Source organism: Wyeomyia smithii, chromosome 3 (assembly GCF_029784165.1).
Source record: "Wyeomyia smithii strain HCP4-BCI-WySm-NY-G18 chromosome 3, ASM2978416v1, whole genome shotgun sequence".
Lineage (NCBI taxonomy): Eukaryota > Metazoa > Arthropoda > Insecta > Diptera > Culicidae > Wyeomyia > Wyeomyia smithii.
This window is the reverse complement of record NC_073696.1, coordinates 269,676,819-269,703,770: the sequence shown is the minus strand read 5'-3', so window position 1 is coordinate 269,703,770 and position 26,952 is coordinate 269,676,819. Positions and strand designations below refer to the sequence as shown.

General features: G+C 38.8%; 1 protein-coding gene across 5 annotated transcripts in view; it reads right to left on the bottom strand.

Annotated features, from left to right (window-relative positions):
• Nucleotides 1-26,952, bottom strand: part of LOC129732524 (inverted formin-2) — a 179,183-nt gene that overhangs the window by 149,475 nt on the left and 2,756 nt on the right. For 4 of the 5 annotated variants that reach the window (XM_055693473.1, XM_055693474.1, XM_055693472.1 and 1 more), the window contains exon 2: nucleotides 10,601-11,260. The gene's annotated coding sequence lies outside the window, so the exon portion shown is untranslated. The remainder of the gene's footprint in view (nucleotides 1-10,600; nucleotides 11,261-26,952) is intronic. The other variant, XM_055693475.1, reaches the window with a different exon arrangement.

Here is a 26,952-nt window from a genome sequence, read left to right as displayed (position 1 = left end):
ATTTTCTTATTTTCTTGTTGTATTTTGTTAGCAATTTTCTTTACAATTACCAAATACCTGTTAGTTTTGCTCTATTAAACAGTTCTCGTTTTCCAGAGCAATTTCGAAGTCCTTCTAGGGTCTTATTCCACAAAGGTGAGTCGCTAGACTTCAGGTTTCTGCAAGCTTTCTAACACTGTGGAAAACTTTCGCAAACCGCCCCAATATTGGTGCTTCTGGAACCAGGACGACGCTTATTAACCGAAAATCGGTATCCGACGACAAATTGAAATTTAAGATGGCGTGTTAATTGAAATGACGAATTCTGATTATCGGATAGTTAAGTAATATTGGAAAACAGGTTCATGTATTTTTTTATTCTAGAGTGTCAAGTCCAAGTAGGCGGCAACGGTCTGGATAGGGTGGTTGGTTGGTGTGATCACGCCAAGGTAAATCTCTCAGGGCCAGTCGAATGAATCGTCTTTGTACACGCTCAAGGCGGAGTCCAGACCACACTAACGTTTTCATGTAAGGGACGCACTAGCGAATAATACAGTGCTTTAACCCTCTAGTGCCCAAGTTAATTTCTAAACGGGCTTCGGTCAAATCACTATGAATCATTATAAACACTTTGCTTCCTGGGGCACCAAAAACCCCTCGGGCACCCATTTCTCGATCAGAAGACATAAAAGAAACAGGGTTCATAAAATTCTCTGATATTGTGGACTGGATATTTAAAACATTCAACATACCAGATCCCCTTCAAAACATTCTTCTTGCCCTTCTCCCAACAGTGAAAACCTTTTTGAAGCAACTCACAGCAACTTGGCCCCTCATTTCAGCTATCGTATCTTTCGATGACTAATTCGTTGAAAGAGGTTAGGAATTTTGTCACTGTGTTACAGTGGAACTGCAGCAGTATCATCCCCAAATTTGATTTATTTTCACATTTGATAAACACATACAATTGTGATGCGTTCGCGCTTTGTGAAACTTTTCTCAATTCAAATGACCAACTTAATTTCCACGATTTTAACATCATTCGTCGAGATCGAGACTCACACGGTGGAGGGGTACTTTTAGGGATCAAAAAGTGCTATTCTTTTTTCAGAATTGACCTCCCCTCGATCTCGAATATTGAAGTTGTTGCCATTCAAACGAATATGAATGGAAAAGACCTTTGCCTTGTTTCGTTATATATTCCCCCATCCGCGCGGATTGAACAGAAGCAACTCCTTGATATAGCAGAATTGCTTCCCGCACCTTTTTTGATTTTGGGAGATTTTAGCTCTCACTGTTCGCTATGGGGGTCGCTGTACGACGACAACCGATCTTCTTTAATCTGTAACTTGATCGACGACTTCAATATGACAGTTTTGAATACTGGGGAAGCGACACGCGTACCTAATCCTCCGGCACGTGAAAGCGTGCTTGACCTATCCCTCTGCTCGACATCACTAGCGTTAGATTGCCAGTGGAAAGTAATCAACGATCCCCACGGTAGTGATCATCTTCCAATCGTTATATCAATTGCTAATGGTTCAACTCCCCCGAACCCAATCAATATTTCCTACGACCTTACACGTAATATTGATTGGAAGCGTTATGAGTCTATTATAGCGGAATCTATCGAGACTCACGAGGAACTTCCTCCGGAGGAAGAATACGCGTTCTTAGCTGGCTTGATAATCGACGCCGCGACGCAAGCTCAGACGAAACCGATACCCGGGGTAACGATTAGACAACGCCCTCCCAACAAATGGTGGGACAAAGAGTGCTCTGAGCTGTACGCGCGAAGGTCCGCGGCGTATAAGGACTACCGGGAGTACGGCACTGTCAACCTACTACGAAAGTACGAGGCACTGGGCAGGCAGATGAAGAGCTTAGTAAAGGCGAAAAAACGCGGGTACTGGCGGCGGTTCGTAAACGCGTTGTCGAGGGAAACAGCGATGAGCACTCTTTGGGATACCGCCAGGCGCATGCGGAACCGTGACGTTTCGAATGAGAGTGAGGAGTATTCAGATCGCTGGATACTCGATTTTGCCAAAAAGGTCTGTCCGGACTCTGTACCGGAACAGAAAACCTTTCGCGACGCGTTTATAGTAACTACGGAAGAGCCTCCATTTTCGATGTTGGAATTTTCAATGGCTCTCCTGTCGTGCAACAATAAGGCTCCAGGGTTAGATAGAATAAAATTCAACCTGTTGAAGAATCTACCCGACTCTGCAAAAAGACGCTTGTTGGATTTGTTCAACAAGTTTCTTGAGCTAAATATTGTTCCGCATGACTGGAGGGAGGTAAAAGTCATTGCTATTCGGAAACCCGGGAAACCTGCCTCTGATCACAATTCATATAGGCCGATTGCAATGCTCTCTTGCCTCCGGAAATTAATGGAGAAAATGATCCTCTTACGGTTAGACAAATGGGTCGAAACAAACGGTTTACTTTCAGATACTCAATTTGGCTTTCGCCGGGGCAAAGGGACAAACGATTGCCTAGCGTTGCTTTCTACTGAAATTCAACTCGCATTTGCTCGAAAAGAGCAAATGGCTTCTGCGTTCTTGGATATTAAGGGGGCTTTTGACTCTGTCTCTGTAGAAGTTTTAAGCGCGAAACTTCATTCGCAGGGACTTTCACTAAATTTGAATAACTTTTTGCTCAATCTGTTGTCAGAAAAGCATATGTATTTCTCACATGGCGATTCGACAACTTCCCGAATTAGTTACATGGGCCTTCCCCAGGGCTCATGTTTAAGTCCTCTCTTATATAATTTTTACGTCAATGACATCGATGAATGTCTTGCAAATTCATGCACGCTAAGGCAACTTGCAGACGATAGCGTTGTATCCATTACTGGTAGCGAGGCTAGCGATCTGCAAGGACCATTGCAAGATACCTTAGACAATTTGTCTGAATGGGCTCTTAAGCTGGGTATCGAATTCTCTCCGGAGAAAACTGAGCTGGTCGTTTTTTCTAGGAAGCATAACCCAGCTCAGCTGCAGCTCCTACTAACGGGTAAAACAATCACTCAGGTTTTAGTCGCTAAACATCTCGGGGTCTGGTGCGACTCTAAATGCACCTGGGCTTGCCATATTAGGTATCTGACACGAAAATGCCAACAGAGGATTAATTTTCTTCGTACGATTACCGGAACCTGGTGGGGAGCCCACCCAGGAGACCTTCTAAGGCTTTACCAAACAACGATATTGTCAGTTCTTGAGTACGGCTGTTTCTGCTTCCGCTCCGCCGCGAACACGCACATTATAAAATTAGAGAGAATACAATATCGTTGTTTGCGTATTGCCTTGGGTTGCATGCAGTCGACCCATACGATGAGTCTTGAAGTGTTAGCGGGTATTCTTCCGTTGAAACATCGTTTTTGGAATCTCTCTTACCGGTTGCTAATTCGATGCACAGTTAGGAACCCATTAGTAATTGAAAATTTCGAGAGGTTGGTCGACCTTCAATTTCAATCCAGATTTATGACTTTATATTTTGACTATATGGCTCAAGATATTAATCCTTCTTCATACGATTCCTCCAATGTCGCACTTTTAGATACTTCTAATAATGCTATATTTTTCGACACCACCATGAAACAAGACATTTCTGGTATCCCGGATCAATTGCGACCCCAAGAGATCCCTAAGATTTTTTCGAATAAGTTCAAACATGTTAGTTATGATAAAAGGTTTTACACTGACGGATCTAATCTAGATGAGTCCACTGGCTTCGGTGTTTTCCACGAAAATTTTACCGCCTCCTACAAACTCGATGCTCCTGCTTCCGTGTACGTCGCAGAACTTGCTGCTATTCAGTACTCTCTTGGAATCATCGAAACCCTACCCACAGACCACTACTTCATCTTCACAGACAGTCTCAGTGCCATTGAGGCTCTGCGATCGATGAAGCCTGTGAAGCACACCCCGTATTTCCTGGGGAAAATACGGTGGTTTTTAAGTGCTTTAACAGATAAAAATTACCGGGTTACCTTAGCGTGGGTCCCTTCTCATTGCTCGATTCCGGGTAACGAAAAGGCTGACTCTTTAGCTAAGGTGGGTGCTATTGATGGCGATATTTATGAAAGACCAATTGCTTATGATGAATTTTATAGCATTTTGCGTCAGAGAACACTCAACAGTTGGCAATCATCATGGAACTCAGATGAACTGGGACGGTGGCTACATTCCATTTTTCCTAAGGTATCGACGAAAGCATGGTTCAAGGGGTTGGATGTAGGTCGGGACTTCATTCGCGTGATGTCTAGACTTATGTCCAATCACTACACGTTAAACACGCATCTCTTTCGTATAGGGCTTGTAGACAGTAATCACTGCGTTTGTGGCGATGGCTACCATGACATCGAGCATGTTGTTTGGTCGTGTACCGAATACTGTGGTGTTAGGTCCGAGCTTATAGATTCCCTTCGGGCCCGAGGAAAACAACCGAACGTACCCGTTAGAGACATTCTGGGAAGCGGTGATCTCCAGTACATGACACAGTTATACTGCTTTCTGAAAAACGCTGACATTAAAATTTAAAATTTTCTTTGTCTATTTGTCAGATTAAGGATACAAATATGCTATGCTGAAGACACGGAAACGAAGAGCCCGCAACTATGCTTACACAAATATTTTGAACCCACAACAAACAAGAATACAATTGCTCTACCAGTTGAAAAACAAAGTTCCAAAATAGTTTTAAGTCAAAATTGTATCTCCCCTCCTCTCACCTTAAATCCCCACTAGCTCGTAGTCGGCCGCGAGAATAAAGAAAAGGCCTCCCTCTTTTCCCTGCTAACGTAGAATTAAAACGAATTGTACTTGGCTCAGTAAAACAGAAAATGTATCGTGCCGTGTCAAATAAACTAATTTAAAACTCAATTATAAACACTTTTTAAGTACATATTGAAGCTTTTCAAAACTTCGACTGAAGCCCGCCAAATGGCGGTATGAGGCATAGGGGGTTTATACAGTGATGGTCTTTGAAGTCACGCGCAACTTTAGCGATGAATCCCAATTACTTACTTGCTTTCGAAATAAGTGCAGCGCGATGTTTATCAAAAGTTAGCTTTCGGTCAAGAATAACTCCAAGATCATTTACGCAATCGACTCTACGCAGCACTTCACCGTCTACGGTATAGTTGAAAATGATTGGCGTTTGAGTGCGATGAAATGTTATCAGTTCACATTTTGCGGTACTTATAATCAGAGAGTTTAGTTTACACCACGTCACAAAGGTATTTAAAAGTGATTGTATTTGAAAGTGATAGTAAACTATAACAATCCTCGATGATGCGAATCGTCAAGTATAAAATCATCGGCGGAAACTAATCTGCAACCAATCCCAAGAGCATCAGCGACATCATTGAAGAAAATAATGAAGATAGGCGGCCCAAGGTTACTACCTTGTGGTACACCAGATTTATTCGTGAACGCCGACGATACACCGGATCCCAGCTGGACTTGTAAAATTCTATCGCGCAGGAACGATTCAAGCCACTTAATGAACCGAGATGAAGCATTAAGACGGGATTTTTTTGTTTAACAATATTTTATCAAATATGTCATCAAAGGCTTCCTCAACATCAAGAAAAGCGCATACTGCTGTTTCTCTATATTTCAGTGTCCCCTCGATCTTTGTCACTAGGCAATGCAAAGCGGTTTCTGTAGATTTGTCCTGTTGATAAGCATATTGATGCTTATGCGAGGGCAAATCGTTCCGAAACTCGCTGCGGTTGTAGGCATCCATAATTTTCTCCATCAACTTGAGGTAAACCATACGGCATATTCGTTTCAGCTAATAGATCATAGAAATTACCCGAAAAAGCTAGTATATTCCACCGCCGCACACAGCCGCTTGCAATTGACCCATATTACCCATTGCTAATACAAGCTCTTTCAACGCTAAATGATATCAACAGGCATGCAATGATGAAAAGAAAAATCGGTGACAAATTCACTGTATTGTGATGCACGTAGGGTCAAGGATGGAAAAAATCACTCACTCGGAGAATTACTTCTGATTTTTTATCGCATGGAATCGTTTTGTTAATTTTTATTTATCAACAATGATACGGCTGCTTAGTTACGGAAATGAAAAAGAATCGTTGCTGATAATTTCAGGAGAATCAATATTGAAAATTTTCGTTTCCTGAAGACGAAAGTTCTCTCACTGATTTTTTTTTCAGTTCAATAGTTTTAAGCTGCAATTTTTGCAATACATTCAATATTCAATCAACGACATAAAATGATGCCATACTCTAAAGATTTGTCTCACAATGATTAAAAATTGGACTCATAAAGTATAAAGTATAGAAAGTATCAAACTAGTCTCTCGATAATTCTCTAATGTATTTCTTGGTTGGAACCTCCAAACTATAAGGCAATTCAACTCTCAATCTTGCATGTACTTCATGTAGGGTAGCAAACGGCTCCGTCGTAGTTGGTTACCTAGGTATCCACTGGAGTTGTTTACGTGCAAAATTGGTAACCTAGGTAACAACTGAAGTGCTGCTGATTTCTGTCAATTATGTCGGTATAATTCAACATTTTCAGTATGTTTTTTTTTCGTATTAACAGAAACTGATTTGACAACTTTTTATTTTCTCCAACGCAGTGAAAACAGATGAAAATCCACACAGTTCAAATTAAGGATTTGAAAAAAGTCATCTCATAGATTTCTGCTAATTAAAGCTTGGTTTTGGAAAGTTGAGGTGAACATTTTAAAGATTAAAGTATTCTATGTGTAGTGAGTGATTTTGTTTAGTGATTAAAACTGAAAGTGGTCCGCTAATGATAAAAAAAAAAACTTTGGTTGGCGGCTGAACGAGCCCCGTTGTAGTCGTATAGAGCAACGTGCTGATTTCGTTTTATGAGGTAGGTGACTGAAATAAATGAGTTTTCGAGTATATGTGCCCGACTATAATATCAAATTTAAGTTTTTGAGTTTTTGAGGATTATACTTTATGGGAAATCCAGAGTGAACTGAAAAAAATCCATTCCATGGATTAGTGAATTGGTTTAGTTAAAGAATATGAGTTTTATCCTGTTTTTAATTGTGTTTTTATGTTGTATATATGGGCTGAGATGAATAATGGAACAGTTCCCCTACCTAAGTTCAAATTGAACACAACAAAACAGCGTGCTTCATATCGCGCAAAGGAAGTGAAATGTGCAGTTGAGAACGAAATTTCTTCGGTTTCGTCTGTGTATAATATTCTGCATCCCTCAATATTGATTCCCAAGAAAGGTAGTGAAAAACCGGCCAAAATAGCGGACAAAAAAGACCTCGTTATTCTTGGTTGAATTATAGTTCAAGTAGAGTGGAAGAAAATTTTCATTCCATTTCTTCAAAAAACTATGCCGATGGATGGTATGTCAACGCCAAAAAAACATAAACGTCCCTGAACAACCACTCGACCCCATTCGTACCTAAAATACGCATTCTAAAGAGTCTGCCTCAGTGTCGTCCAATCGAACATTTCTTTGGGATTTTGAGTTTTCTTGTGTGCAGAACCGACCGAAGAGGATACATCGCCTTTGTTCTGGCATCATTAAAAAGCTTCGTCGGAGAGCCGATTACAGACATTACTCATATGTTTTTCCCACTTTTATGAGATATAAATCAATTTTTATTCACATACAACAGCAGCAGCAGCAGCAGCAAAAAAAATAGCAAGTTTTTAGTTGTCACCTATTAGCTAACACGAAACTGATCGACCCGGTTTAATTCGTGAAGTTACGTGTTATATATAGCAGATTTATAGCTCTAAAAATGTATAGTATCATAATTTCAAAGAAAGTAAATAAAGTCGAACGATTTCATAGAGGGTGTAAAATGAAAATCCAAACATTGTCCAATTTTAAATGTTCATAACTCGATCAGTTTTACACGGATTCCTTCATTCTTACAGCAATTCATCGGAAAATTAGCTACGCGTCCAACAAATTGAGACGAATAGTTATTTTATGATGCTAACTATTGCACTACTGAAAAATGTAGAGCCTTGTTTCAAAAGCAGATTCCGACCAGTAAAACCTGAAGACATGGTCGAATATTTTCGGAATCAAACTTAAACAGAACAATTCATCAAAAGATCAAAAGTAGTCGAACTTCCAAAATTTCTCTAAAAGTTGTTGGAGGCAGTATGATGATCGTCTAATGGGATGAGACCTCATTGATGTCTTCTTCAGAAGAATATTCGATCTGGGAACTCTTCATCAATTGCTAAGCAACGAAATAACGATGATAACTATCTTATTTCGTGATTTAACAGAAAAAAAGTTTACTCTCACACAACACGTTCACAAATACTTTTTAGCAAAACGTACGTTCTCAGTGCGATTGAATTCCTTAAATTTATTTTATTTGCTAGAGATAAAAGTTTAATGTTTGGCGTAAAAACCTAAAGTGACAGTAAGACAGTAATGAAACACATTGCCAGAATCTTTTCACTGAATGCTATCAACATGAACACTACATTTCTCTATACGATAAATCATCCCACATTCCACACTAACCGAATGACGCAACCTTGATAACGATTCGCGAACAAAACCGCCATCATCATCGTACGTCCCATCTTCCTTTCTTCACCTTGTCACTTGACCGAGCACGACACTGCGCATCGACGTTGACCCCCAAATGGTCCAGTCAACTTTTCGAACGTCCTTCAAGGTCAGCATCAGCATCCAGGCAGCTTTGCAGGCGTTAATCGTCTCACCATGTCAACTGGCTCGCGGGGCACACATGGTGCTGCGTATGCGTGTGTGTGTGTTAAACCTTATGAAAGTTTCACTTTCGCTCTGCCCCTAGCGTGCGTGTGTCACCTTCCCGAAAAGTGTCGGAATCGCGCATCATGTTCCGGCCTGAACATACATATTGCTCTGCTACGAAAACATCATCGGCGTCGGCTGGTAGCACGCGGCGCAGTATATCAGGATGGCGCCAGCGCGAAACCTTCGGTCGCATATGTCAATAGTCTCTCGGTCGGGGCACATGTATCAGTCGCAACGCCGGGGCAGGATTGGCTGCTGTAGGACCTTCACCGAAACATATACCCATATTCTCAGGTTCTCGCGTTACACACCGCGGCTCAGGACGCAATCACGATAAAAATTCATGATAATTATGGCGTTTTTACTGCGCGCCCCACCGACGTTTTCCGCCCTGGGGTGGTGGCAGTTGGGGGTTGTTAATTTCAGTGAGTCTTAATCTTAAATAGTATAAATTACGCGCGTGTCTTCTCATGCTCTCGCGCCATAGTTTCGCCGCAGAACGTGAACCATTCGGATCAGATGGAGCCTTATTTTTTTCTCTCTCTCTTTCTTATTACTCCTAGTCGATCAGTTCTGCTGGCCTGCCAGCGTGAGCTCGGTGTATGTGTATTTATGTCTAGGAAACGAGTGATCACGTCCGAAGGCGAAAAGAACGACTTTGCAAAAGTATGTCCAAATTTGGTACACCTAAGGTCAACTGTTGATGAGTAACCGATAGTTATATAATTTTATCTCGTTTTTTCATACTTCTCTTCCGTTCCCTGCACCCTTCGCCACGTCAAGTCTGAGGTCAGCACACCGCCAGCCAGCCGTGGAGACACGTGCAATTGGAGCCCAGAGCGGACAGATTTATGTACCAACATGCGGACATAAATTCAACCATGTAGACTCCCTTCGGTCACGCTGTCGACATCGACATCGACATTGCGAGTCACTTGCGCGAGTCGTGAATGAGCCCTCGTTTAATCCTATTTATGAGCAATTTAGCTCACTCAGAACATGCATGCCTCTCCGCGACTCTGTTCGCGATACCGGACCGAGATGACCGCGGAGATTGATAATCAAATTGATGTGGTCGTTAATTTCAATGCGCTTTTGCTGTGCATGATGCATACATTTCATTGATGGGGCGCAGCGATTGCGGATACGAGTACGACCGACCGAGGATAACCGTCGTTTTTAGCTTGATGGGGAGAATAGAACAATTGGGCCTCTTCTTACGATGTGTAAGAACCGGCCACATTTTCAGATGATTATGTTTTTATTTCGGAGTGGACATCTTACCAGCGCCAATCGTGATAATGGACCCAAATTTGACGAGGCTTTTTTTTGCTTTGTCTAGTCCTAGAGCTGTATCGAGTGAAAACTTGAACCATTGCTTTCAAGGCTTGGCATTATAAATTGCCAGCTCAGTCGGACGTTCTTTAACTGATCAGTGTCTTGGGTGTGAAAGATAAAAAAAACCGCGAGCAGATAAATGACTGCTCGATAAATTGGCATCAATCGACACCGTGAAAGGTTGATTGGATCGTAACAATTTAATTTATTTTTCGTAATTTTACATTTTCGTAGATTAAAAGAAGAATAACTAAAAAAACCGTTTCTGTCATGTCATTCACGCAGTGTTGACATGAAAATTAGTTTGACCATAACATTTTTTCAGAATTTCACAAAGCTTTCAGATCTGCTGATGTGTTAAATGTGTTTGTGTTGGATTTGGATTGATTTGGATTGAGTTTGAAATATTTCATCCTTTACAACAAATCTTTTTGTTCCAAAAATAGTCATTTTATGACCTCGAATAACACTCAATAGTTCTAACGCCCCGAAATGTCACTTACCTTCAATGGTTGATTCCACGCATGTGAAGTGGGTGTGATGCGTCTAAATGTGTACCGTTTTACATCCAAACACGTCGCACTGAACCCAATGAACGATCAACGATAGTCAGTCCTGACGACAAAATTTACACAATCACCGATAACGTCGTTACCCGGTCGTGATTTCATCAGATAAAAACTTCGCAAACTTCGAACCACTCTGCACTTTTATTTTCCGTTTCGATTAGTATTCTTCCTTTCGTTTCGTTTTTAACGCACGCACTCCTTCCTAATTTAAGACGATAATTCTTAATTAAACACCAAAGTAAGAACAAAAAATTAATCAAACAAATCAAGTGACAGAAGACAAATAACAATTAAGCAAAACAAACTTCGAATGCCGAAGGATTCGTTCTTGTGTATTTGTGCGCATTCCTTTCACAGGAGTAGACCCGAGTTGAGTTTATTTTCGGTCGCTGAGGGGCGTGGGCCAATCACGCAATCATGCCTGTGCGGACGCGGACGGTGGGCATATCGTGGGTTTCCCGGGCTAAGCGCGGTTAGCCACATGTTGACCGTGTGTCGTCGCCCGAGCCTGAGTATTGTTCCGCGCCCGTATTTTTTCTTTTTTTTCACTCTTTCTCTTCGCCGGCGGCGGCGGCAATTCGACGGTCAAAAATCCTGAAACGACACAGAGAAGAAAAAAAGCTGTTAACAAATTTGCACCAAGTTTGCGCGAAGGTCGCGAGTTTTTTTGTTGGCTGATTTGTTTGAATGTTGACATATTTGCGAAATTTTCGAGGGTACTCAACATACGGGTCTTTTTTTTTTTTGGTGTTAAGCTAGGAACTAACAATAGATTCGCTTAAGTCAACAGAGGATTAAAAAGATGATTTCGGCAACGGCAAAGATCGCCTCCGGAAAAAGGTTGTTCAACCAATTATTGAACATCAAGAGTTGCTCACGCGATGTCTGCCTGAATGAATCGTATCGCGTGCGTATGGCCACAGAAATACTCCACCGATCGGTTGTTCGTATTATCAACACGTAGGCAATGGCTAGGTTTATAACCATCCCACAATTAAATAATCTGCCTTCGATCGCGTGTTCTTCATTCAACGAGTCCAAATATCGTTGTAAATGATTGTGCTTCGATGTCTGCTGTAGATCTGCAAATTAAATCTTTAGGTTAGGGTGGCGGACGTCCGTGAATATTTGTGTTCAACATTTCTACGACTAGATTTTCCATGTTTCGCTGAATTCTCACTAAGCTTGGCTTGAGTCAAATTTTCATAGATGGGTGCCCTACTCTGCCGTAGGTTTTTTGTTCTTCGTCGGATTAAATTGAACCCACTTAGTGTTTTACGGCTGGCGACACCACGCTCTCATGTCAGCGGGAATGGCTTAAGTGCTAAACATCAGCCCGACTTTACGATCATTCGCCAGCTGGAAATACCACCCCGATGGGTTCCGCTTGTGTAGTGTGCATATTTAGGGGTTTTACGACCGTGTGCCACTCAATCGACGACGATGGGACGGATTGATTTGTTCAACGGCTCCAAAGAATCGTTCCGCCGCGGTGCGAACGGGACTTTGATGCACACTCTGCGGAATCGGTATTCCAGAGGGCGGTTCCATTCTGGATGGGAGAGTAAGTCATCAAGGATTTTTTGGAACGGGTTACCATAATTGAGCAAGCCTGGTTTCAGACTGATCCAAGCCAGTGACGATTTGTACTCTAGAGCGTTTACGATTTCAAGATGTGATTTGAATTACTGCCCGGTACTCGACGTTAATATTATTCAAATTTTACGGATATCAAGCTGTTCTATGTGGGAAACATTTTATTGCTTCAAAAATAAGTGGGTGCGAAACTCGTTAGAATAACCGGAAGAAGATTCCTTCACTGATTGATTATCTTTCTTTGGATGTTTGCTATTTTTTGGGTTATGTAATCGAAACAATTGGCTTTTTTAAATATTAAAAATAATTATAATAACAGTTAAATTGAACCACGTGTCTTATCTGTATCAAAATAGAAAAATAGAATTTCTGGCGAAATTCTGGCTACTTCAGCCAACCAAAAATAGCAAATTTTACTAATAATCCCGTTAGGAAAAATCAGAATTTGAAATATTTTTTTTGTATGGATATCAGAATTAAATATATGGGTCAGTTTATTTCAAGTCTGCAAAAAAAAATGTGACAAATGTGTCAAAGAGCTTCCTGGATTTGGCTCAAATTCTGAGGACACATACTTCGCTATGAAAAATTCCAATTTTGTTGCTCTCACCTTTGTTAATAAAAGTGTCATTTTTCATCGAAAACTCTTATTTTCTTTTGATTGAAGTTACAATTGTATAATGTCAAGTAATAAACTCATACATTATTTTTGAAGTGAATCAGTCAAAAAATGCGACAAAAATATTAATTTTATACGACAGTGTTGCCAAAAAAATTTTACAAGTAAAACTCTCATCATCTAGAGATATTACAAGCAAAGCTCGAGTTACAGCATTTTCAAGAAATAAAGTTAGATCTTCTCTGATTTGCTTATATTTTTTTATTTTGCTCATATCTCTGGAACTGTCGGATGTTCTGAATATTGCATTTTGATGGAGATAGGTCACGAAACTCAGAAAATTTAAAAGTTTAACAGTAAGTGTCAGTTGTCAGTTGTTTTGATATTCATAAAAAATGTTTTTTCCTTATTTTGAATTTTTTGTAACTCAAGTATCGCAAAGACAGGTTTTTTTATTAATTGAAGATTCTCAAATCTCAAAGTCCTCATTGCCACAATGTAAACACTCATCTTTTAATTATTTTTACACCCGATACAGCGTTGTCAGCAAGCAACTTTACATTTCTCAGTTTTAGTAAGATTTCCTGAATTTCTATTGATATTTTCAAAAATACCTAATAAATAACAGAATTGGAGTATGTTTCTAAAATTTATAGCTTATGATTTTTTCACTGTTGTCAATCATTTTTACAAGAACATATGTCGAATTCGTTTTTACGGCAGGACTATACCGCACAGTTGGGCAGATTGGTCTGTTGGTCCAACAAAACCTCATAACTTCTAAATGGTTGTTTCCACAGTGTTTTAGTCTTTGGCAATGTTGTACAGCATAAAAATATCTTTATGAAAAATGCATTCAAGTAGCTTCAATTTTCTTCCTACAGATGGCGCTGACATCTATCTTCTGAATAAATAATGCCAGCCATTTTGTTTCTTCAGAAAAGTTGTTCATATCATCAATTGACATAAAGTTGTTTAAAACATCAAAATTGTAGGATTGACTGTTTACGAGACAGAACTATTTTTTTTATTCACAAAACAAAACCCCATAACTCCTCAAATTCAAGTCATAGAATATTAGTGTCTTCGGCAAAGTTGTTCTAGATCAGTTTATACTTATTTAAATCACTTTGTTTAAAAAAAAATAAGCCTAATAACTTTTTAGATTCATGTTATAGAGGTCACAAGTGTCACGCGAAGTTGATCAACTATATACGATTTACCATTTTGCACATCATGTATTGATCTAGAGGACTTTTTTATCTAGAAATCTTCATTTATATAATTTCTATCTTCTAGATGTCAAGACAAGAAGGTTTGGCATTTTCAGGCGAATTTTTTGGCAAAATCTCTAGTACATTCATGCACAACATGCCTGGATTACTGTTAGATCTAGATCGCTCAATTTTGAAAGTGAAATTCTTTTTGCTACTCAAGTTCAAGTCTAAGCCATTTTGTGATCTTAGATCAGTTGTTAGGATCGCTTAATTGTTTGGGTCATGCATAGAAAGGTTTAAGTCACTTATTTCACACGCATACACTTACACATTCTAAACGTATTGATCATGATTCATGGTATATAACAAAAATGATTGAATTTGAATTGATTACAGAAACATTTATTCATCGTCTTCCATATCATTTTCAACGTGAAGGAGTTTCACGGCCGCTTTTTTGTTTTGCGGGTATTAGTTGAATCGAAGTTTGTTTTTAAACTGGACAAAAAGGGCTCAGATATAACCAACATACCGTTCAATACATCTTGCGTGGTTTCAATTCCGCTGGACTTTTGGCTGTCCGCTTCACGAATTTGCTGAAATGTGATGTCGTCATAGGAAGCTGCCGCGAAACGCATGATTTATACTTAAAAACATGCTGTACCAAAAATCGAATAACTTTTGAAGCGGCAGAAAGCGGCAGCTAAAATTGTGTTTTTTTTTTATAGCTGAGACTGGCATCTTAAATCACTTTTTCAAATGTTCGGAATTAGTGAAAAATTGAAACGTTGTGCTCAATCGTGGAATAGTAGGTTACACTCAGCTATCTAATTTTTTTTCCTTTACTTTAACTCATATTGAAGAGATTTCATGCATAATATCATTATTATTTGGGAGCTCCTGCATTTTGTAGGTTGGTAAAGATGATCGAAATATTTTTTGCCTTTCTCCTAGAAAGGTATAGCAATCACTTGCAAAACCGAAAGTATTAAAGTGCTCCAAAGGGCCGAATGGCATATATCACTCGACTCAGCTCGACGAGCTGAGCATTTTCTGTATGTGTGTGTATGTGTGTGTGTGTATGTGCAGATTTTTGTTCTCACTCACTTTTCTCAGAGATGGCTGGACCGATTTTCATGAAATTGATTGCAAATGAAAGGTCTTATTGCCCCATAAAACCCTATTGAATTTCATTGTAATCGGATTTTTAGTTTAGAGGTTATGTTTAAAAATGTGAAAATCATGAAACATCAATATCTCAGAACTTACCCAACCGATTTGAACAAAATTGGTCTCAAAAGAACGGGCTACCTAGAAAACCCTTAAGTTTTGAATTTCATAAAGATTGAACATGTGGTTCAAAAGTTATGAAAAGAAACGTGTTCTGAAGACTGTTTAATCTCACTCATGTTTCTCAGAGATGGCTGTACCGATTTTCACAAAATTAGTGTCAAATGGAAGGTCTAATTGCCCCATAAGACCCTATTGATTTGTTTTGCAATCGGACTATTACTTTGCCTGTTATGTTTAAAAATGTGAAATCCAGCTATGCAAAGGAACATATTCCGAAGACTACTTGGACTCACTCACTTTTCTCAGAGATGGCTGACCCGATTTCCACAAAATTAGTGTCAAATGAATGGTCTAGCTGCCTCAGAAGACCCTATTGAATTTTACTGTAATCGAACTGTAACTTCATTTGTAATGTGCCGACTTGTGAAAATCACGAAACTTCATTATCTCAGAAACTACACAACCGATTTGATTATTATTATCAGATGAGCGGGCTAGTTAAGGGTTAACTGATGAATTATGATTGAACACGTGGTTTCAAAGTTTGGCTGCCCTACACGTTCCCATTTCATTTGATTATAATCGAACTTAAGTAACCGTTATGTGTTAAATTGTTAATAAAACAACGACAACGTCTATTATCTCAAAGATTACATGACTTATTTGAACATAACTAGTGTCATACGAACGAGTCATTTCTTAAACTTACAAATAACAAACTTCATGATTATTTGATATGTGGCTCAGAAGTTATGGAAAGAAAAGAAATTCGAAGACTATTTAAAACTATACCTGCTTTGATCGATATATGTGGCCTCAACATAATTTAAATGTGGTATCGTACTATTTGAACGTTCCAAATTCATTGATTCCTTGCGATTGGTTTAAAGTCTGAAAATGCACGACGAATCGGCCATAGGATATGATCGAAGTCAAATAACAAATCGTTTGAAATGATTGGTTTTATCGAAATGACAACATCCTCGTCTTTTGGCTTCTGTACATCGCCTTAATTCTGAATATATTCGTATTGGGTGGTATTCTGTCATTATCAGCAGACTTTCTGGCATCAATCTGACACCGGAAATACCCATATTGGGAGGTATTTTTGGTTGTTTTTCAGAAACTAAAAGTGGTCGTCTTCAAATTAAAAATAGTGTGCAGGGTCAATGTTTGGTTTCTATGCATCATCACGTTTACGGAAATATATATTGAGTATTTTTCGGTCATTTCCGACTGTTGCCTATAAGTTACCATTTAGCAATTCAAAATGGTGCCTGAGGTCAATTGTTAGCTCCTTGCATCATTCTGGTTCCAAAGATACTCATATTGGATAGTATTTGTTTATTTTAGGCTGTTTTTCACAAACCGGTAGTCGCCATCTTGGATTTCAAAATGGTATTTAGGATACTGGTTAAAGAAAAACTCAAATTGGGTGATATTTGGTCACATTGGACTGTTTTTCAGAAGCCGAAAGTCGTCATTTTGGACTTTAAAATTGCCTGTGAAATCAATTTCTGGCATCTGGGCGTAATTCTGGTTCCGAAAACATTTATGTTGAATGGTATTTGGTCATTTCCGGCTGTTTGCCAGACACCGGAAGTCACCATCTTAAAATTCAAGATTGTGTCTGTGATCAATTTTTAGCTTCTGTGCATCTTTCTGGTTCCAGAAATACTAATATTTAATGGGAATCGTCCATTTCAGGCTGTTTTCCAGAAACCGGAAGTTGCCATCTTACAATTCAAAATGTTGTCTGAAGTCGATTTGTGGCTCCAGTGCATCATTACGGTTCCGGAAATACCCATATTGGGTGGTATTTGGTCATTTGCCGCTGTTTCTCCGACACCGGAAGTCGCCATTTTGAATTTAATAATGGCATTTGGAGACAATTTCTGGATTTTGAACGGCATACTGGTTAAAGAAAAACTCATATTGGGTGGTATTTGGTCATTTTCTGCTGTTTTCAGAAACCGGAAGTCGCCATCTTAGAATTTAAAATGCTATCTGTGGTCGATTTTAGCTCCTGTGTATTATTCTAGATCCGGATATTATTGTATTGGGTGGAAATCGGCCATTTTCGGCTGTTTTCCAGAAACCGGAAGTTGCCATCTCACAATCCAAAATGTTGTCTGAGGTCGATTATGGAACATATTTGTTGCCCTTTAAAAACATTCACCTGCCAATATGGTTCCATTTAGTTGATTAGTTCGCGAGATGTGCAGAAATTTGTGAAGAAACATGTACTTCCAGAAGAGGGAGGGACGTCAAACCATTATGGACATATTTGTTACCTCTAAAAACATTCACATACCAAATTTGGTTGTATTTTCTTGATTGGTTCTTGAGCTGTGCAAAATTTGTGTTTCATTTTCATGGGATCCCTCCCTAATAGAAGAGGGAGTCGGGTTTCAAACCATTATGTGCATATTTGTCACCACTAAAAACATTTACCTGCCAAATTTTGTTCCATTTGGTTGATTAGTTCTCGAGATGTGCACAAATTTGTGTTTCATCCAACTATTATGGACATATTAGTTACCCCTTAAAACATCCACATGCCAAATTCGGTTTCATTTGCTTGGTTTGTTCTTGAGTTGTGCAGAAATTTATGTTTCATTTGTATGGGACCCCTCCCTTCCAAAAGAGGGAGGGGTCTCAAACTATCATAGGAACCTTTATCGGCACCAAAAACCCCTACATACAAATTTTCACGTCGATCGGTTCGGTAGTTTTCGGGCCTATATGGATCAGACAGACAGACTTGACTGCATTTTTATATGTAAAGATTACAACATCAATATTTTAGAACCTAAAGAGTGAATATACATTTATTGGATTGAAGCGTTCATGTAAATCTATTTTTACAAATGAAAAATTTAATGAGAAAGGCTGGGTCTGACCGCTAGGTGGATTAATATGGGTTTTTTTTTGTTTTATCAAATGTTAAACCTCAACTTCTTCTACCTCACGATGTACTAAAACATGCAAATTCTTTACAACCTATGCTTGATTCTTGGTCTGTAGGCATTCTAGTTTCTGCAAAATATCGATATCGAACCTAATTCCGGGAACAAAATTCAGGTTTTGTCTGAGCTTTTGTATGGGGCTGCCCCAGTGTGTACCGTTCCGGACTATACTTTGCAGCCGAAAAAAAAAACACTTTCTGAGCAGTTGCAATGGTGTGCGTAATACCAGAGGTACCTGTCACTTTTGTTTTGGTCATTATCGCCACTGTCTTTTTGTCGCGTTTGTGCTACTGTACCAAAAATTTGCCAACTTACTGAAAAATGACAAAATAACAAAATAAAATAAATAAAATCCAACCTGATGTTTGACACGCGAAGAACGATAATCAAAGCAAACCGATTTTGACACATACGTGTGAATGTGTTGGTGTCTTCAAAACTGCACTCTGTTTCTTTCGCGGACTGTCCGGGACAGAAAAAGAGTAGTCCGGGATAGTCCGGAAAATGAAAAAAATAACAGCTGTAGGACAAAGTGTAGTCCGCGGTGTAGCTACACCGCAAAAACGACAATAGAAACAAGAGAAGCACATTTATTGTTGGTACGAATTTCAAGACTCAATTTTGCTAGCCGATCCGCAATTTTTTATTCGATCAGTTCAGGACCCATATCTTGACCTCCTTTGAATGCTTTCATAAGGCATGCTCTATAATATCCCAGTATTTTCCAATAGGCCTTAGTTCCGGTGCGTTGAGAGGGAGGCGGTTTTCATGTCCTTTGGTATGAAAGTGACCCCGTTGGCTCCGTACTACTCCAGGACATACTTTAAAGAGTGGCACGAAGTTAAATCCGGCCAGAACATCACAGGTCCCTCGTTTTGCTGCAACAGAGGAAGCAGACGCTTCAGTAGACACTCCTTGAGGTAGATCTCCCCGTTTGCAGTCCCGGTAGTCAAGAACCCATGCCAAATCAGGTATTTCTTGGCAAAAAGCGAATGTTACTGCTTTCTTATTTTCTCCAAAACATTAAACTTCTGCTGGGCTGCGAAGAACCCGAAAGCTGCCGTAAGTCCGCTTTGACGTAAGTTTCATCATCCTTGATGATGCTCTTAGAACGAAAGACTTGGACAGATTCGACTTTTTCGTCACATCCCTGACCGAAGCATTGGGATTCCGCGATTTTGCAACAGACTTGTGATCCTGATCACTAATAGAATATACATTCTAACCGCTTTTCTTCTTTTGTTCGATGCTCAGAGTTTCGTGGTAACGTTAAATCACACGACTTACCGTTGACTGCACGATTTCAAGTTGTTTCCGATGTCTCGATGAGAGCGTTGTCCGAAATCTGCAGAATGCAACTCCTCTTTACTAGAGCAACTCCATCGGATATTTTAGATTGGTTTTTATTTCTTGCAAGTTGTTATGGCTACCGCTTGTGATCATTGTGCTAAACTAGTAAAACAAGATGAAGAATCTATCCCATTCATGACTGTCTGCGATGATTCATTTGGAATGTAGTAGCACGAAGTTGAACATGGCTTTTCTGAATATTGTTTCCGCAAGCCCAAATTTGTTCTGGATATGCAAAGAATGTGCTCAATTCTAAAATGCGATCTCTTCCTTTGGTAGTGCCGTTAACTCAATAACAGAGCGAAAGAATATCGCTCAAGCAGAGCTCAAAACTGAATTAGCCAACCAATACTCGACGTAATGGCATTTCATATCGTGCATTTGAGAATGATCCAAAACATGTTTAGTTACCTCGTTCAATCACACCTGCCATCACTGTGTCACCTGTTACAGGGACCCAACTGATGTCAACCCTCTTTTCCGGAATGAGCTGAATTCGAGTTTACTTGAGTGCACTGTCTGTCGCATTATGGGAGACCCCTATCCGCTCGAACTGGTCGCGCTAGGCACTCTCGAACGAAATGATTCTGTTTCCTGCCATCAGAGTCGTTCTGGTACTGCGTTTAAGCTGAGGGAAGGGGCCTCCCACCTCTTACCCACAGGCAAGTACCTGATCAGATTCCGTGTTCCAGTTCACTACCTTACGACCTTTCATCTAACGCCACATAACCTACCAAGAACTGTGGGATGCATTGAACCACGCCACGGTTCTGGCTTCGGATATACTACCAAAACGTTCGCGGACTTCAGATCAAAATTGACGATTTTTTTCTTGACAGCTACCGAATGCGACCACTATTTTATTGTGTTAACCGATACCTGGCTCGACGAACAAATTGATAACGCACAGCTTTTTGGCAGTTGCGATCGTTATCATTGTAACACCTGCAAGACGCGTGGCGGTGGTGTCCTAATAGCTGTTTCCAATCACCTATGTAGCTGTGTTGACCCTGCTCCAATAAGCGATACGATAGAACAGCTTCGAGTTGAAATCACTGTGCCAGCTCGCAGCATTAGTGTCAATGTAGTTTATCTACCTTTTGAGCGCAAATCTGATGAATGATGATCTTTTGGAAGCCATATTAGCTCCATGAGCTCCGTCGACTCTCGCTCAAACCACAATGATCGTTCGTTGCTGTTTGGAGATTATAATCAGACGGAAATAGTTCGGAAACGTTCAAATTTTCGCAGAGCCGACTTTTAGTCATTAAGCATTGCTTTTCCTTACATCAATTGGCAATTTTTGGAATCCTCTCCACCCGAGACTAATGCTATAGAGTACTTTAACTGCGCTATGAATTCAGAAATGCATCTTACTGTTCCTGTGCGTAGACCAAAAAGGAACTCCCTTGGTCTAATCCTCCCCATTCGTTTTCTCAAGAAGCAGCGTTCTTCGGCTTTGTAGAACTACTGCCTAACACGGCCTTCCTTGAGATGCTAACGACTAAACTGAGATTATGGAATTCCATCGCGTGTACAATTAATCTCTCCGAAAAAGTGTGTTTCCTTCCAGTTGGAAGTTTTTTATCATGTTGTATGGCCAAGTTCGACAATATGGCCAGTTCGACCCAATACGCTCAATGTCGGTCAGCTTCAGGAACAGCTTTAAAAAAAAAAGACTTAGTGCTCGTAGATAGATTTCCGTGATCGTTTATTATTAGGTTATTCATTAAGCCAAATACCTAAAATTTTGGCTGTTTAATCGCATGACGGCCTTTTACCATCAGTACTGCGATGCGACATCATTGGCTGTTCAATGTCTCGGCATAAACTTAAACAACTTGCTAATTCGATACGCAATTGCAGCACGTATTAAACAAGAAATTTCTTGTAAGAAAACGTTGTACTGTAATATTGTGTATTATCTCTGGTTGACGATCGCTTTTATAAGTAGTTTCAATTTCCACAATCACCAGCATTTCCTGTAAAATATCACTTTACAAGAAGGTTGAACACTTTCTAAAATATGACATCACAAATTATTAATTTAAAAGCTAGCTATCTCTGCTGAGCTGCCTTCAATCATTTTCACGCTCTATAAAGAAAAACAAAAACACACCACAGCATTAAACCTTATCAGAAGGGTTTCGGGACGGCAATCCTAGAGCCGAATCAATTAACCGAACCAAGGCCTAGGCAGTCAGTATCAAGGATACACTCTGCATACTCCTGCCCGAACGGATTGTCTTCCGCCGAGCGGCACTTCAACACCTGTTGCAGCATTCAGGGTACTGGATCGGTATAATTATGCGCTTTATCATTTGCCGACGTTCCATTCATCAGAAGGAAAGGTCGTCCAGTGGGGCGCTACACCCTTCGGCGAAGAACAGAAGCGATTCCGCGAGTCCTTGATATGAGCGCCTGCCATGCAGTCGCTTTTCACAATCTCTTTAATTGCTTTTGTCACACGGGACATTTTTCCGTGTGATCATACCATTTTATTTTATTTTTTTCACACAAAACAGGTTCCAAACCAAAAATACTCTTCGCGCTGCCAATCAGGCTAGGCATTATCTAGTCAAGCGAAAAGATGGAAGTTTTATTATTATGTCTGCATGTCACAAAGCTCTTATCGCTTAGCACCTTCCCTTGTAAAGCAGTAGTCATTTTTAACAAAATTAATTTTGAAAAAATCGGAGATATCAGCACTCTGCGAATATCAGTCTTACTCGTCTTTTTTATCAAATTGATATTTTAATCCCCCCGGTTTATGGCTTTCCCGGCGAATCGAGTGACGAGTTTCGAGCAGCTTAAATTCCACACAGACAGACAACAATTTGTTGACGGTCGGTCGATGGCGATGGCCCACAGCTGGCACAACCTCCAGCGAACCTTTTTTGAGTCGCACCAGAGAAATTAGTGTCGATTACCACCTCGTTTCAATGGCGTTTGAAAAGTACAGGTTTGGATCGGCCGAAATTTACATTTGACCGAAGCTGCTGCTGCTGCTGCTACGGCAAGGCAGCCGTTTAACGCTTGTTCCCGCGCGCGATTAATTATATCAGCAGGCTATTGGCCATGCTTTGCGCCACTGTTGCTGCTTATTGCTGCTGCTACCTGCAGGGCAGGTACGAAATGATGGTTGATCTCGATTGGTTCAGTGTGTTTCGGATTTACATCATCATTATAAAAATAAGAATTTATGCGCCATTTCGCGACTGATTTCGCTAGTGGTGATCAATTATTGTGGGTACTTCAAGTTATGATCATTGTAATAATTTTGTGAACTATGTCCCAATTTAAAACTTTGTTATAGAATCAACATAACCGAATATTATTTAATGAATACTTTTTTCGAAAATAAATTTCTAGTCAATAAAACCAAAATGGCTGCCTTGTGGCACCTAAACAGAGTACTTATTTCAAAAACTACTGAGTAACTCTGTAGCAGGGATGTTACGGATGTGATTTTTCAGACATCTGCAGATGCGGATGCGGATATGTGATTACGGATGCAGATGTAGATGCGGATGTCCATTTTCATACGGATGTTCCGCATTAGCGGATGCGGATATCCGTAGCATCCCTTGTGTTTTATTTTGCCTATTTCACATGACCATGTCCCTCCCCAGTGTAAAATTATTTAAGCGAGCAGTAGATACTCCAAGAAAAATTTTTCTACAAATTTTTATGAAGCGATATTTTTTTAATATCCGCATGGTATGATGCGGATGCGGATGCGAATGCGGATGTCAATTTTCATGCGGATGCGGATGCGGATATCCGTTACATCCCTACTCTGAAGTGTTGTACATAGTTTTTGGAAATAATAATCGACACTATTCGAGTTCTATTGAACAGATTGGAATACATTAGAATCGTAGCTCGGAGCACGCTCAGCCCCATGTTAAAAACTGAGTAGAACGAAAAGAATCAAAAATATGATTGGAGCAGGAAAAACTGAAAACAGTTTTTGTCAAATTCATTTCAAATCGAGCTGCCATATGAAATTTTATAGAAGGAAAGAACGAAAAAAGAAATATGATGATAAACGAAAGGAAGGAACGAAAATAAAAAAAAAAACTAGGGGTAAAACGGTATGTTTTTAACGAAAAAATCTTGTTAGGGGTCAATTTGAAGGAATATAAAGTACAACTAGGCAATGGTAGTTTTTAATACAATAACAAAGGGTAAAATGCATTCAAAATTATACAAAAAAAAAGAACTAAATAAAAAAAAACCACCGAAAAAAGTTCTACTATTAAAATGATTAAAAAAGAACAATCTGAAAGTATTTTTTTTACAATTTGCTAAAGAAATGTTTTTTTTTATAATAGAAACAGAAGAAAACCAATGCTGTTAAAAGAGGACTAGAATAAAGCATTACTAAAAATCTTCATTTCCGGTTTAAATGAAACAAGAATCCAAACAGAAAGAAGAATAAAAAATAAAAATACTGAAAAAACATAGAAAAGATATACAAACAATTACAATAACCAATTCAATTGCGGATGACATGCTAAATTAGGAATTTAAAACATCAGAATGAAGTACAAAATTGTATGAGAAATATGAAATTAAAAAAAAATTATAAAAGAAGAGATTGAAGGGAAGAACTTTGACGAACAAATTTGAAAAGAAGCTAAATTGACAACGACATATTAAAAATAAGAACATAAAATCTGACCAAAACTAGCAAAACTGATTCAATGACAAGTGTGTTAGAAAAAAAAAAGAAATAGAAAAAGAAGCGCCAATAGAAATATAAACTAGAAAACTTAAAAAGTAAAGTAAATGAAATGAAAATTAATGAGCTAGATAATTGATTAAGAGAAGGAGAAACTTGAACAAAAAAGAAAAATTGGTAAAAAAAATGTTTAATTGGAATGGAGAAGGCGAATAGTAGAAGTTAATGGTGAAGAAAAGGGAAATAAAGGCAACAAAAAAGCAGGGGCCAAGAAAAAAATTCAAAAGACTTAAAAGGAGAAAATTAGCACAGAAAAAATAATAGAAAATAGAAAAAACGTGACACAAAAAAAATTGGTGTTAAATTTGATAATGGCAGAATACTGCGAAAGAAAACTGAAATAGGACAAAAGTGAGAAAGTAGGAAGAAAGCAATGGAATACAGTAGGAAAAAAATAAAACGAAAAGTTAAATATAAGAAGATATAAACACTATAAAAAGTGCATCAGGAAAAAAGGAAAATAAAAAGAATGCGACTTGAGGTACAAATCTAAAAAGGAAGTGATAGAGTGCAGCACTAAGAAGAACAATAACAGCTGCTGAGTAATAAAAACGATGAATTGATAAATAACAAGAATAATGCGGAGTAAAATACGCAAACTTGAACGTAGCAAGTAAATATTTCAACTAAAAAAAATAAAAATAAAAGGGAAAAGGTAGAACAAGAAGCAAATTAGACAGCATGCCTTAAACAAAGTGTCCTAAAAGACGAAAAAACAAAAATAGTAAAAGAACGAAGCAACGATAAGAGATGTGGAAGAAAAAGAAGAGGTGAAAAGGACAGTGTGAAATGTAATGAAAACAAACGAAAGATATTAAATGCAACAAAGTACAAAATAGCAAATAGAAATTGTAAAATTAAACCAAGTGAAAGCAGGGAAAGCGAGTAATAGCTAATTAAGGAAAAGTAAAAACTAAACGAAGAAAGATATTTTTTGTAAAGAAAATTAGAAAAGTTGACTGGAAAAGTAATTGGAAAAGAGATTTGAATAGGAATAAGAAAAGAGGAAGTGTAACTACAAAATAAATTGTGAGAGTGAGTTGAAAAAGTAAAATGAAGGCAGTAATGTAAGAATCGGAATAAAAAGGAAAAAAATAATTCAAACTTGGAAAAAGAAAATAAAAAAATGCTGAAGCAAACCTGGAAAAACCAGCAAAAAAGTAAAGAAAGTGAGAGATAAATAAAAAGCGCTTATGAAAAACTAAAATAGCCAAGAGAAGTTGGGTAGACAATTGAAAAATAGGAACGTGAAAATATAATGGAAAAGAAAAAAAGAAAAGGTAATGAAGAAAGGAAAGGTAGTGAGGAGAATGATTGTGAGAGAGAAATTAGAAAATGAAATGGATACAAAAAACTGAAAATAGTCAAGACAAACATAAGAAGAGAATTTAAATGAGAAAATTGGTAGAAAATAAAACAAAATCAGAAGTAATTTAGACATGGAAATGATAAAAGAACATACATAATCTGAGCAAGCAACGATGGTAACAGATTTGAAAAAAAAAAGAATTGTAAGAGGAGTAAAAGAAAACATAAGTAGAATATTCAAATAAAAAAGTTGAATAATAAAATAAACAAAACAGTTGAAGGGAAGTACACAGCATTACATGAATAGGCTCCTTGAAAAGATGAAATAATTGAAGTGGTTGATAACATATATAATCTACCCGAGAAACCAGGATCAGAAATGTTGGAAAAAACGACAGAAGAATGAAAAAAGAGTAGTGCTGTGCGCCGATCAAATCATCGGCGGCGGCGGCGTAGAAAACATTCAGCCTCGGCGGCGGTCGGCGCACCGGCGTGACGCCGTTGGCTTTTATCGGCGGCGGCGGCGGCGTGTATCGGCGTGCCCCTAATTACCACCTCTAAAATATTGCGTATAATGTTTGATGCAACTTAATACTCTTGATGTGAAATGCTGTATCGAATATTCACAATTCAGGATAATTTACACTCATTGGCTGTGATTCGTGGTATCTCTCGAATCGTGAAAAAATCTAGTCTGCATAATTATTATCGGCGCGTAAAAAATTTTCTCGGCGGCGCGCCGACTCAAAATCGTCGGCGGCGACGGCGTGCGTAAAAGTGTCGGCGGCGGCGACGTGGCGCGGCGGCGCACAGGACTAAAAAAGAGTTTTCAAGAAAAAACTGGAAATGGAAATAAAAGAGAAAAAATTAGAACGAAAACACAAGAAATAAATTAAATACAAAATCGGCAGAAAAAAAAAACAGTAGCAAATCCTGAAAATGCCACAAAAGTGATAAAATATTTATGAGAAGTAAAAGAAAATGAGAGAAAAAGATAAAATTGGAGAAAAACATTGGAAAAATTTAAATGTAATTAATAATAGCTAAAACTTGGAAATAGTAAAGTAAATAAAATAGTAGTAATTTAAATTAGAAAGTGATAAATAATTGATAAAGGGAAAGAGGAACTTGAATAGGAACAGAAAGGGGCCATTGGGGAAATTGAGGTATATTGAAATAAAGTAGAC